This window comes from Petromyzon marinus, chromosome 15, assembly GCF_048934315.1.
Source record: "Petromyzon marinus isolate PM22_M1 ecotype Great Lakes invasive population chromosome 15, UKy_Petmar_22M1.pri1.0, whole genome shotgun sequence".
In the NCBI taxonomy this organism is placed as follows: domain Eukaryota; kingdom Metazoa; phylum Chordata; class Hyperoartia; order Petromyzontiformes; family Petromyzontidae; genus Petromyzon; species Petromyzon marinus.
Genome location: NC_133681.1, coordinates 1,962,405 through 1,973,804, shown reverse-complemented (window position 1 = coordinate 1,973,804; position 11,400 = coordinate 1,962,405).

Here is an 11,400-nt window from a genome sequence, read left to right as displayed (position 1 = left end):
CTTTATAGGTGTTACTTTATAGGTGTTACTTTATAGGTGTTACTTTATAGGTGTTACTATATAGGTGTTACTATATAGGTGTTACTTTATAGGTGTTACTATATAGGTGTTACTTTATAGGTGTTACTTTAAAGGTGTTACTTTATAGGTGTTACTTTGTAGGTGTTACTTTACAGGTGTTACTTTACAGTTGTTACTTTACAGGTGTTACTTTATAGGTGATACTTTATAGGTGTTACTTTATAGGTGTTACTTTATAGGTGTTACTTTATATGTGTTACTTTATAGGTGTTTCTTTATAGGTGTTACTTTATAGGTGTTACTTTATAGGTGTTACTTTAAAGGTGCTACTTTACAGGTGCTACTTTATAGGTGCTACTTTATAGGTGTTACTTTATAGGTGTTACTATAGGTGTTACTTTATAGGTGTTACTATAGGTGTTACTTTATAGGTGTTACTTTATAGGTGTTACTTTATAGGTGTTACTATAGGTGTTACTTTATAGGTGTTACTATAGGTGTTACTTTATAGGTGTTACTTTATAGGTGTTACTTTATAGGTGTTATTATAGGTGTTACTTTATAGGTGTTACTATATAGGTGTTACTTTATAGGTGTTACTTTATAGGTGTTACTTTATAGGTGTTACTTTAACGGTGCTAGTTTACAGGTGCTACTTTATAGGTGTTACTTTATAGGTGTTACTTTATAGGTGTTACTTTATAGGTGTTACTTTATAGGTGTTACTATATAGGTGTCACTTTATAGGTGTTACTTTATAGGTGTTACTTTATAGGTGTTACTTTATAGGTGATACTTTATAGGTGTTACTTTATAGGTGTTACTTTATAGGTGTTACTTTATAGGTGTTACTTTATAGGTGTTACTTTATAGGTGTTACTATATAGGTGTTACTTTATAGGTGTTACTTTGAAGGTGTTTCTTTATAGGTGTTACTTTATAGGTGTTACTTTGTAGGTGTTACTTTACAGGTGTTACTTTACAGGTGTTACTTTACAGGTGTTACTTTATAGGTGATACTTCATAGGTGTTACTTTATAGGTGCTACTTTATAGGTGTTACTTTATAGGTGTTACTTTATAGGTGTTACTTTATAGGTGCCACTTTATAGGTGTTACTTTATAGGTGTTACTTTATAGGTGTTACTTTATAGGTGCTACTTTATAGGTGTTACTTTATAGGTGTTACTTTATAGGTGCTACTTTATAGGTATTACTTTATAGGTGTTACTTTATAGGTGTCACTTTATAGGTGTCACTTTACAGGTGTTACTTTATAGGGGCTACTTTATAGGTGCTACTTTATAGGTACTACTTTATAGGTGCTACTTTATAGGTGTTACTTCATAGGTGTTACTTTATAGGTGTTACTTTATAGGTGTTACTATAGGTGCTACTTTATAGGTGTTACTATAGGTGTTACTTTATAGGTGTTTCTATAGGTGTTACTTTATAGGTGTTACTATAGGTGCTACTTTATAGGTGCTACTTTATAGGTGTTACTTTATAGGTGTTACTTTATAGGTGTTACTTTATAGGTGCCACTTTATAGGTGTTACTTTATAGGTGTTACTTTATAGGTGTTACTTTATAGGTGCTACTTTATAGGTGTTACTTTATAGGTGTTACTTTATAGGTGCTACTTTATAGGTATTACTTTATAGGTGTTACTTTATAGGTGTCACTTTATAGGTGTCACTTTACAGGTGTTACTTTATAGGGGCTACTTTATAGGTGCTACTTTATAGGTACTACTTTATAGGTGCTACTTTATAGGTGTTACTTTATAGGTGTTACTTTATAGGTGTTACTTTAGGTGCTACTTTATAGGTGCTACTTTATAGGTGTTACTATAGGTGTTACTTTATAGGTGTTTCTATAGGTGTTACTTTATAGGTGTTACTATAGGTGCTACTTTATAGGTGCTACTTTATAGGTGCTACTTTATAGGTGTTACTTTATAGGTGTTACAATATAGGTGTTACTTTATAGGTGTTACTTTATAGGTGTTACTTTATAGGTGTTACTTTAAAGGTGCTACTTTACAGGTGCTACTTTATAGGTGCTACTTTATAGGTGTTACTTTATAGGTGTTACTATAGGTGTTACTTTATAGGTGTTACTATAGGTGTTACTTTATAGGTGTTAGTTTATAGGTGTTACTTTATAGGTGTTACTATAGGTGTTACTTTATAGGTGTTACTATATAGGTGTTACTTTATAGGTGTTACTTTATAGGTGTTACTTTATAGCTGTTACTTTAAAGGTGCTACTTTACAGGTGCTACTTTATAGGTGTTACTTTATAGGTGTTACTTTATAGGTGTTACTTTATAGGTGTTACTATATAGGTGTCACTTTATCGGTGTTACTTTATAGGTGTTACTTTATAGGTGTTACTTTATAGGTGTTACTTTATAGGTGATACTTTATAGGTGTTCCTTTATAGGTGTTACTTTATAGGTGTTACTTTATAGGTGTTACTATATAGGTGTTACTTTATAGGTGTTACTATATAGGTGTTACTTTATAGGTGTTACTTTATAGCTGTTACTTTAAAGGTGCTACTTTACAGGTGCTACTTTATAGGTGTTACTTTATAGGTGTTACTTTATAGGCGTTACTTTATAGGTGTTACTATATAGGTGTCACTTTATCGGTGTTACTTTATAGGTGTTACTTTATAGGTGTTACTTTATAGGTGTTACTTTATAGGTGATACTTTATAGGTGTTACTTTATAGGTGTTACTTTATAGGTGTTACTTTATAGGTGTTACTATATAGGTGTTACTATATAGGTGTTACTTTATAGGTGTTACTATATAGGTGTTACTTTATAGGTGCTACTTTAAAGGTGTTACTTTATAGGTGTTACTTTATAGGTGTTACTTTATAGGTGTTACTTTATAGGTGTTACTTTATAGGTGTTACTATATAGGTGTCACTTTATCGGTGTTACTTTATAGGTGTTACTTTATAGGTGTTACTTTATAGGTGTTACTTTATAGGTGTTACTTTATAGGTGTTACTTTATAGGTGTTACTATATAGGTGTTACTATATAGGTGTTACTTTATAGGTGTTACTATATAGGTGTTACTTTATAGGTGTTACTTTAAAGGTGTTACTTTATAGGTGTTACTTTGTAGGTGTTACTTTACAGGTGTTACTTTACAGTTGTTACTTTACAGGTGTTACTTTATAGGTGATACTTTATAGGTGTTACTTTATAGGTGTTACTTTATAGGTGTTACTTTATATGTGTTACTTTATAGGTGTTTCTTTATAGGTGTTACTTTATAGGTGTTACTTTATAGGTGTTACTTTAAAGGTGCTACTTTACAGGTGCTACTTTATAGGTGTTACTTTATAGGTGTTACTATAGGTGTTACTTTATAGGTGTTACTATAGGTGTTACTTTATAGGTGTTACTTTATAGGTGTTACTTTATAGGTGTTACTATAGGTGTTACTTTATAGGTGTTACTATAGGTGTTACTTTATAGGTGTTACTTTATAGGTGTTACTTTATAGGTGTTATTATAGGTGTTACTTTATAGGTGTTACTATATAGGTGTTACTTTATAGGTGTTACTTTATAGGTGTTACTTTATAGGTGTTACTATAGGTGTTACTTTATAGGTGTTACTATAGGTGTTACTTTATAGGTGTTACTTTATAGGTGTTACTTTATAGGTGTTACTATAGGTGTTACTTTATAGGTGTTACTATAGGTGTTACTTTATAGGTGTTACTTTATAGGTGTTACTTTATAGGTGTTATTATAGGTGTTACTTTATAGGTGTTACTATATAGGTGTTACTTTATAGGTGTTACTTTATAGGTGTTACTTTATAGGTGTTACTATATAGGTGTCACTTTATAGGTGTTACTTTATAGGTGTTACTTTATAGGTGTTACTTTATAGGTGTTACTTTATAGGTGTTACTTTATAGGTGTTACTATATAGGTGTCACTTTATAGGTGTTACTTTATAGGTGTTACTTTATAGGTGTTACTTTATAGGTGATACTTTATAGGTGTTACTTTATAGGTGTTACTTTATAGGTGTTACTTTATAGGTGTTACTTTATAGGTGTTACTTTATAGGTGTTACTATATAGGTGTTACTTTATAGGTGTTACTTTGAAGGTGTTACTTTATAGGTGTTACTTTATAGGTGTTACTTTGTAGGTGTTACTTTACAGGTGTTACTTTACAGGTGTTACTTTACAGGTGTTACTTTATAGGTGATACTTCATAGGTGTTACTTTATAGGTGCTACTTTATAGGTGTTACTTTATAGGTGTTACTTTATAGGTGTTACTTTATAGGTGCCACTTTATAGTTGTTACTTTATAGGTGTTACTTTATAGGTGTTACTTTATAGGTGCTACTTTATAGGTGTTACTATAGGTGTTACTTTATAGGTGTTTCTATAGGTGTTACTTTATAGGTGTTACTATAGGTGCTACTTTATAGGTGCTACTTTATAGGTGTTACTTTATAGGTGTTACTTTATAGGTGTTACTTTATAGGTGCCACTTTATAGGTGTTACTTTATAGGTGTTACTTTATAGGTGTTACTTTATAGGTGCTACTTTATAGGTGTTACTTTATAGGTGTTACTTTATAGGTGCTACTTTATAGGTATTACTTTATAGGTGTTACTTTATAGGTGTCACTTTATAGGTGTCACTTTACAGGTGTTACTTTATAGGGGCTACTTTATAGGTGCTACTTTATAGGTACTACTTTATAGGTGCTACTTTATAGGTGTTACTTTATAGGTGTTACTTTATAGGTGTTACTTTAGGTGCTACTTTATAGGTGCTACTTTATAGGTGTTACTATAGGTGTTACTTTATAGGTGTTTCTATAGGTGTTACTTTATAGGTGTTACTATAGGTGCTACTTTATAGGTGCTACTTTATAGGTGCTACTTTATAGGTGTTACTTTATAGGTGTTACAATATAGGTGTTACTTTATAGGTGTTACTTTATAGGTGTTACTTTATAGGTGTTACTTTAAAGGTGCTACTTTACAGGTGCTACTTTATAGGTGCTACTTTATAGGTGTTACTTTATAGGTGTTACTATAGGTGTTACTTTATAGGTGTTACTATAGGTGTTACTTTATAGGTGTTAGTTTATAGGTGTTACTTTATAGGTGTTACTATAGGTGTTACTTTATAGGTGTTACTATATAGGTGTTACTTTATAGGTGTTACTTTATAGGTGTTACTTTATAGCTGTTACTTTAAAGGTGCTACTTTACAGGTGCTACTTTATAGGTGTTACTTTATAGGTGTTACTTTATAGGTGTTACTTTATAGGTGTTACTATATAGGTGTCACTTTATCGGTGTTACTTTATAGGTGTTACTTTATAGGTGTTACTTTATAGGTGTTACTTTATAGGTGATACTTTATAGGTGTTCCTTTATAGGTGTTACTTTATAGGTGTTACTTTATAGGTGTTACTATATAGGTGTTACTTTATAGGTGTTACTATATAGGTGTTACTTTATAGGTGTTACTTTATAGCTGTTACTTTAAAGGTGCTACTTTACAGGTGCTACTTTATAGGTGTTACTTTATAGGTGTTACTTTATAGGCGTTACTTTATAGGTGTTACTATATAGGTGTCACTTTATCGGTGTTACTTTATAGGTGTTACTTTATAGGTGTTACTTTATAGGTGTTACTTTATAGGTGATACTTTATAGGTGTTACTTTATAGGTGTTACTTTATAGGTGTTACTTTATAGGTGTTACTATATAGGTGTTACTATATAGGTGTTACTTTATAGGTGTTACTATATAGGTGTTACTTTATAGGTGCTACTTTAAAGGTGTTACTTTATAGGTGTTACTTTATAGGTGTTACTTTATAGGTGTTACTTTATAGGTGTTACTTTATAGGTGTTACTATATAGGTGTCACTTTATCGGTGTTACTTTATAGGTGTTACTTTATAGGTGTTACTTTATAGGTGTTACTTTATAGGTGTTACTTTATAGGTGTTACTTTATAGGTGTTACTATATAGGTGTTACTATATAGGTGTTACTTTATAGGTGTTACTATATAGGTGTTACTTTATAGGTGTTACTTTAAAGGTGTTACTTTATAGGTGTTACTTTGTAGGTGTTACTTTACAGGTGTTACTTTACAGTTGTTACTTTACAGGTGTTACTTTATAGGTGATACTTTATAGGTGTTACTTTATAGGTGTTACTTTATAGGTGTTACTTTATATGTGTTACTTTATAGGTGTTTCTTTATAGGTGTTACTTTATAGGTGTTACTTTATAGGTGTTACTTTAAAGGTGCTACTTTACAGGTGCTACTTTATAGGTGCTACTTTATAGGTGTTACTTTATAGGTGTTACTATAGGTGTTACTTTATAGGTGTTACTATAGGTGTTACTTTATAGGTGTTACTTTATAGGTGTTACTTTATAGGTGTTACTATAGGTGTTACTTTATAGGTGTTACTATAGGTGTTACTTTATAGGTGTTACTTTATAGGTGTTACTTTATAGGTGTTATTATAGGTGTTACTTTATAGGTGTTACTATATAGGTGTTACTTTATAGGTGTTACTTTATAGGTGTTACTTTATAGGTGTTACTTTAACGGTGCTAGTTTACAGGTGCTACTTTATAGGTGTTACTTTATAGGTGTTACTTTATAGGTGTTACTTTATAGGTGTTACTTTATAGGTGTTACTATATAGGTGTCACTTTATAGGTGTTACTTTATAGGTGTTACTTTATAGGTGTTACTTTATAGGTGTTACTTTATAGGTGATACTTTATAGGTGTTACTTTATAGGTGTTACTTTATAGGTGTTACTTTATAGGTGTTACTTTATAGGTGTTACTTTATAGGTGTTACTATATAGGTGTTACTTTATAGGTGTTACTTTGAAGGTGTTACTTTATAGGTGTTACTTTATAGGTGTTACTTTGTAGGTGTTACTTTACAGGTGTTACTTTACAGGTGTTACTTTACAGGTGTTACTTTATAGGTGATACTTCATAGGTGTTACTTTATAGGTGCTACTTTATAGGTGTTACTTTATAGGTGTTACTTTATAGGTGTTACTTTATAGGTGCCACTTTATAGTTGTTACTTTATAGGTGTTACTTTATAGGTGTTACTTTATAGGTGCTACTTTATAGGTGTTACTTTATAGGTGTTACTTTATAGGTGCTACTTTATAGGTATTACTTTATAGGTGTTACTTTATAGGTGTCACTTTATAGGTGTCACTTTACAGGTGTTACTTTATAGGGGCTACTTTATAGGTGCTACTTTATAGGTACTACTTTATAGGTGCTACTTTATAGGTGTTACTTCATAGGTGTTACTTTATAGGTGTTACTTTAGGTGCTACTTTATAGGTGCTACTTTATAGGTGTTACTATAGGTGTTACTTTATAGGTGTTTCTATAGGTGTTACTTTATAGGTGTTACTATAGGTGCTACTTTATAGGTGCTACTTTATAGGTGCTACTTTATAGGTGTTACTTTATAGGTGTTACTTTATAGGTGTTACTTTATAGGTTCTACTTTATAGGTGTTACTTTATAGGTGCTACTTTATAGGTGTTACTTTATAGGTGTTACTTTATAGGTGTTATTTTATAGGTTTTACTTTATAGGTGTTACTTTAGGTGCTACTTTATAGGTGCTACTTTATAGGTGTTACTATAGGTGTTACTTTATAGGTGTTACTTTAGGTGTTACTTTCTAGGTGTTACTATAGGTGTTACTTAATAGGTGTTACTATAGGTGCTACTTTATAGGTGCTACTTTATAGGTGTTACTTTATAGGTGCTACTTTATAGGTGCTACTTTAAAGGTGCTACTTTATAGGTGCTACTTTATAGGTGTTACTTTATAGGTGTTACTTTATAGGTGCTACTTTATAGGTGTTACTTTATAGGTGCTACTTTATAGGTGTTACTTTATAGATACTACTTTATAGGTTCTACTTTATAGGTGTTACTTTATAGGTGTTACTTTATAGGTGTTACTTTATGAGTGTTACTTTATAGGTGCTACTGTATAGTTGCCACATTATAGGTGTTACTTTATAGGTGTTACTTTATAGGTGTTACTTTATAGGTGTTACTTTATAGGTGCCACTTTATAGGTGCCACTTTATAGGTGTTACTTTATAGGTGTTACTTTATAGGTGTTACTTTATAGGTGTTACTTTATAGGTGCTACTTTATAGGTGTTACTTTATAGGTGCTACTTTATAGGTGCTACTTTATAGGTGCTACTTTATAGGTGCCACTTTATAGGTGCTACTTTATAGGTCCCATTTAATAGGTGCAACTTTATAGGTGTTACTTTATAGGTTCTACTTTATAGGTGCTACTTTATAGGTGTTACTTTATAGGTGTTACTTTATAGGTGCTACTTTATAGGTGTTACTTTATAGGTGTTACTTTATAGGTGCTACTTTATAGATGTTACTTTATAGGTGCTACTTTATAGGTGTTACTTTATAGGTGTTACTTTATAGGTGCTACTTTATAGGTGCTACTTTATAGGTGCTACTTTATAGGTGTTACTTTATAGGTGTTACTTTATAGGTACTACTTTATAGGTGCCACTTTATAGGTGTTACTTTATAGGTTCTACTTTATAGGTGTTACTTTATAGGTGTTACTTTATAGGTGTTACTTCATAGGTGCTACTTTATAGGTGCTACTTTATAGGTGTTACTTTATAGGTGTTACTTTATAGGTGTTACTTTATAGGTGCTACTTTATAGATGTTACTTTATAGGTGCTACTTTATAGGTGTTACTTTATAGGTGTTACTTTATAGGTGCTACTTTATAGGTGCTACTTTATAGGTGCTACTTTATAGGTGCTACTTTATAGGTGTTACTTTTTAGGTGTTACTTTATAGGTACTACTTTATAGGTGCCACTTTATAGGTGTTACTTTATAGGTTCTACTTTATAGGTGCTACTTTATAGGTGTTACTTTATAGGTGGTACTTTATAGGTGTCACTCTATAGGTGCTACTTTATAGGTGCCACTTTATAGGTGCTACTTTATAGGTTCTACTTTATAGGTTCTACTTTATTGGTTCTACTTTATAGGTGTAACTTTATAGGTGTTACTTTATAGGTGCTACTTTATAGGTGCTACTTTATAGGTGTAACTTTATATGTGTTACTTTATAGGTGCTACTTTATAGGTGCTACTTTATAGGTGCTACTTTATAGGTGTTACTTTATAGGTGCTACTTTATAGGTGTTACTTTATAGGTACTACTTTATAGGTTCTACTTTATAGGTGTTACTTTATAGGTGTTACTTTATAGGTGTTACTTTATAAGTGTTACTTTATAGGTGCTACTGTATAGTTGCCACATTATAGGTGTTACTTTATAGGTGTTACTTTATAGGTGTTACTTTATAGGTGTTACTTTATAGGTGCCACTTTATAGGTGCCACTTTATAGGTGTTACTTTATAGGTGTTACTTTATAGGTGTTACTTTATAGGTGTTACTTTATAGGTGCTACTTTATAGGTGTTACTTTATAGGTGCTACTTTATAGGTGCTACTTTATAGGTGCTACTTTATAGGTGCCACTTTATAGGTGCTACTTTATAGGTCCCATTTAATAGGTGCCACTTTATAGGTGTTACTTTATAGGTTCTACTTTATAGGTGCTACTTTATAGGTGTTACTTTATAGGTGTTACTTTATAGGTGTTACTTTATAGGTGCTACTTTATAGGTGTTACTTTATAGGTGTTACTTTATAGGTGCTACTTTATAGATGTTACTTTATAGGTGCTACTTTATAGGTGTTACTTTATAGGTGTTACTTTATAGGTGCTACTTTATAGGTGCTACTTTATAGGTGCTACTTTATAGGTGTTACTTTATAGGTGTTACTTTATAGGTACTACTTTATAGGTGCCACTTTATAGGTGTTACTTTATAGGTTCTACTTTATAGGTGTTACTTTATAGGTGTTACTTTATAGGTGTTACTTCATAGGTGCTACTTTATAGGTGCTACTTTATAGGTGTTACTTTATAGGTGTTACTTTATAGGTGTTACTTTATAGGTGCTACTTTATAGATGTTACTTTATAGGTGCTACTTTATAGGTGTTACTTTATAGGTGTTACTTTATAGGTGCTACTTTATAGGTGCTACTTTATAGGTGCTACTTTATAGGTGTTACTTTTTAGGTGTTACTTTATAGGTACTACTTTATAGGTGCCACTTTATAGGTGTTACTTTATAGGTTCTACTTTATAGGTGCTACTTTATAGGTGTTACTTTATAGGTGGTACTTTATAGGTGTCACTCTATAGGTGCTACTTTATAGGTGCCACTTTATAGGTGCTACTTTATAGGTTCTACTTTATAGGTTCTACTTTATTGGTTCTACTTTATAGGTGTAACTTTATAGGTGTTACTTTATAGGTGCTACTTTATAGGTGCTACTTTATAGGTGTAACTTTATATGTGTTACTTTATAGGTGCTACTTTATAGGTGCTACTTTATAGGTGCTACTTTATAGGTGTTACTTTATAGGTACTACTTTATAGGTACTACTTTATAGGTTCTACTTTATAGGCGCTACTTTATAGGTTCTACTTTATAGGTTCTACTTTATAGGTGTAACTTTATATGTGTTACTTTATAGGTGCTACTTTATAGGTGCTACTTTATAGGTGTCACTCTATAGGTGCTACTTTTTAGGTGCTACTTTATAGGTACTACTTTATAGGTTCTACTTTATAGGCGCTACTCGCTAACAGCACTTGCCCCAGCAGTCGGTGTAAGGTTTACGGGAGAGGGGGGGGGGGTCTATGTCTTTGTATTTGTCGCCTGATGAAGTTAGTTGTAATTACTGGCGAAACATCCTACTCAACACACCGGTGTGCTGGACTAGTGACAAATTGTCACGTTCTGTTAACGTGACAACCCTTACTAGTTAGCTGTGTCGGGTGGTGGCGGGTTTAACGACACATTCATATTTTCGCGATTTAACCCGAAAAAAACCCCTATATTATGGATGTGTATTCGTGTTTAAGTGCTTATGTGTGGATAGTGTGAGGAGCTCACAGATCCTTGAAAGATCTGGACATATTGTCATCGGTGTGCGCCTCCGACAGGCGAGGCTGCGTTGGCTGGGCCATGTATCCCGCATCCCCAATCACCGCATGCCCAGGCAGCTTCTGTTTTGCCAGATCGAGGGGGCTAAACGGGCGCGGCACGGGCTAGAGAAGAGATGGAGTGATGTGGTACAGGAGGACGTGGAGCTGAGTGGACTTGCCGATGACCGGTACCAGCGGTGTCAAGATCGACCTCTGTGGAGGAGGCTCGT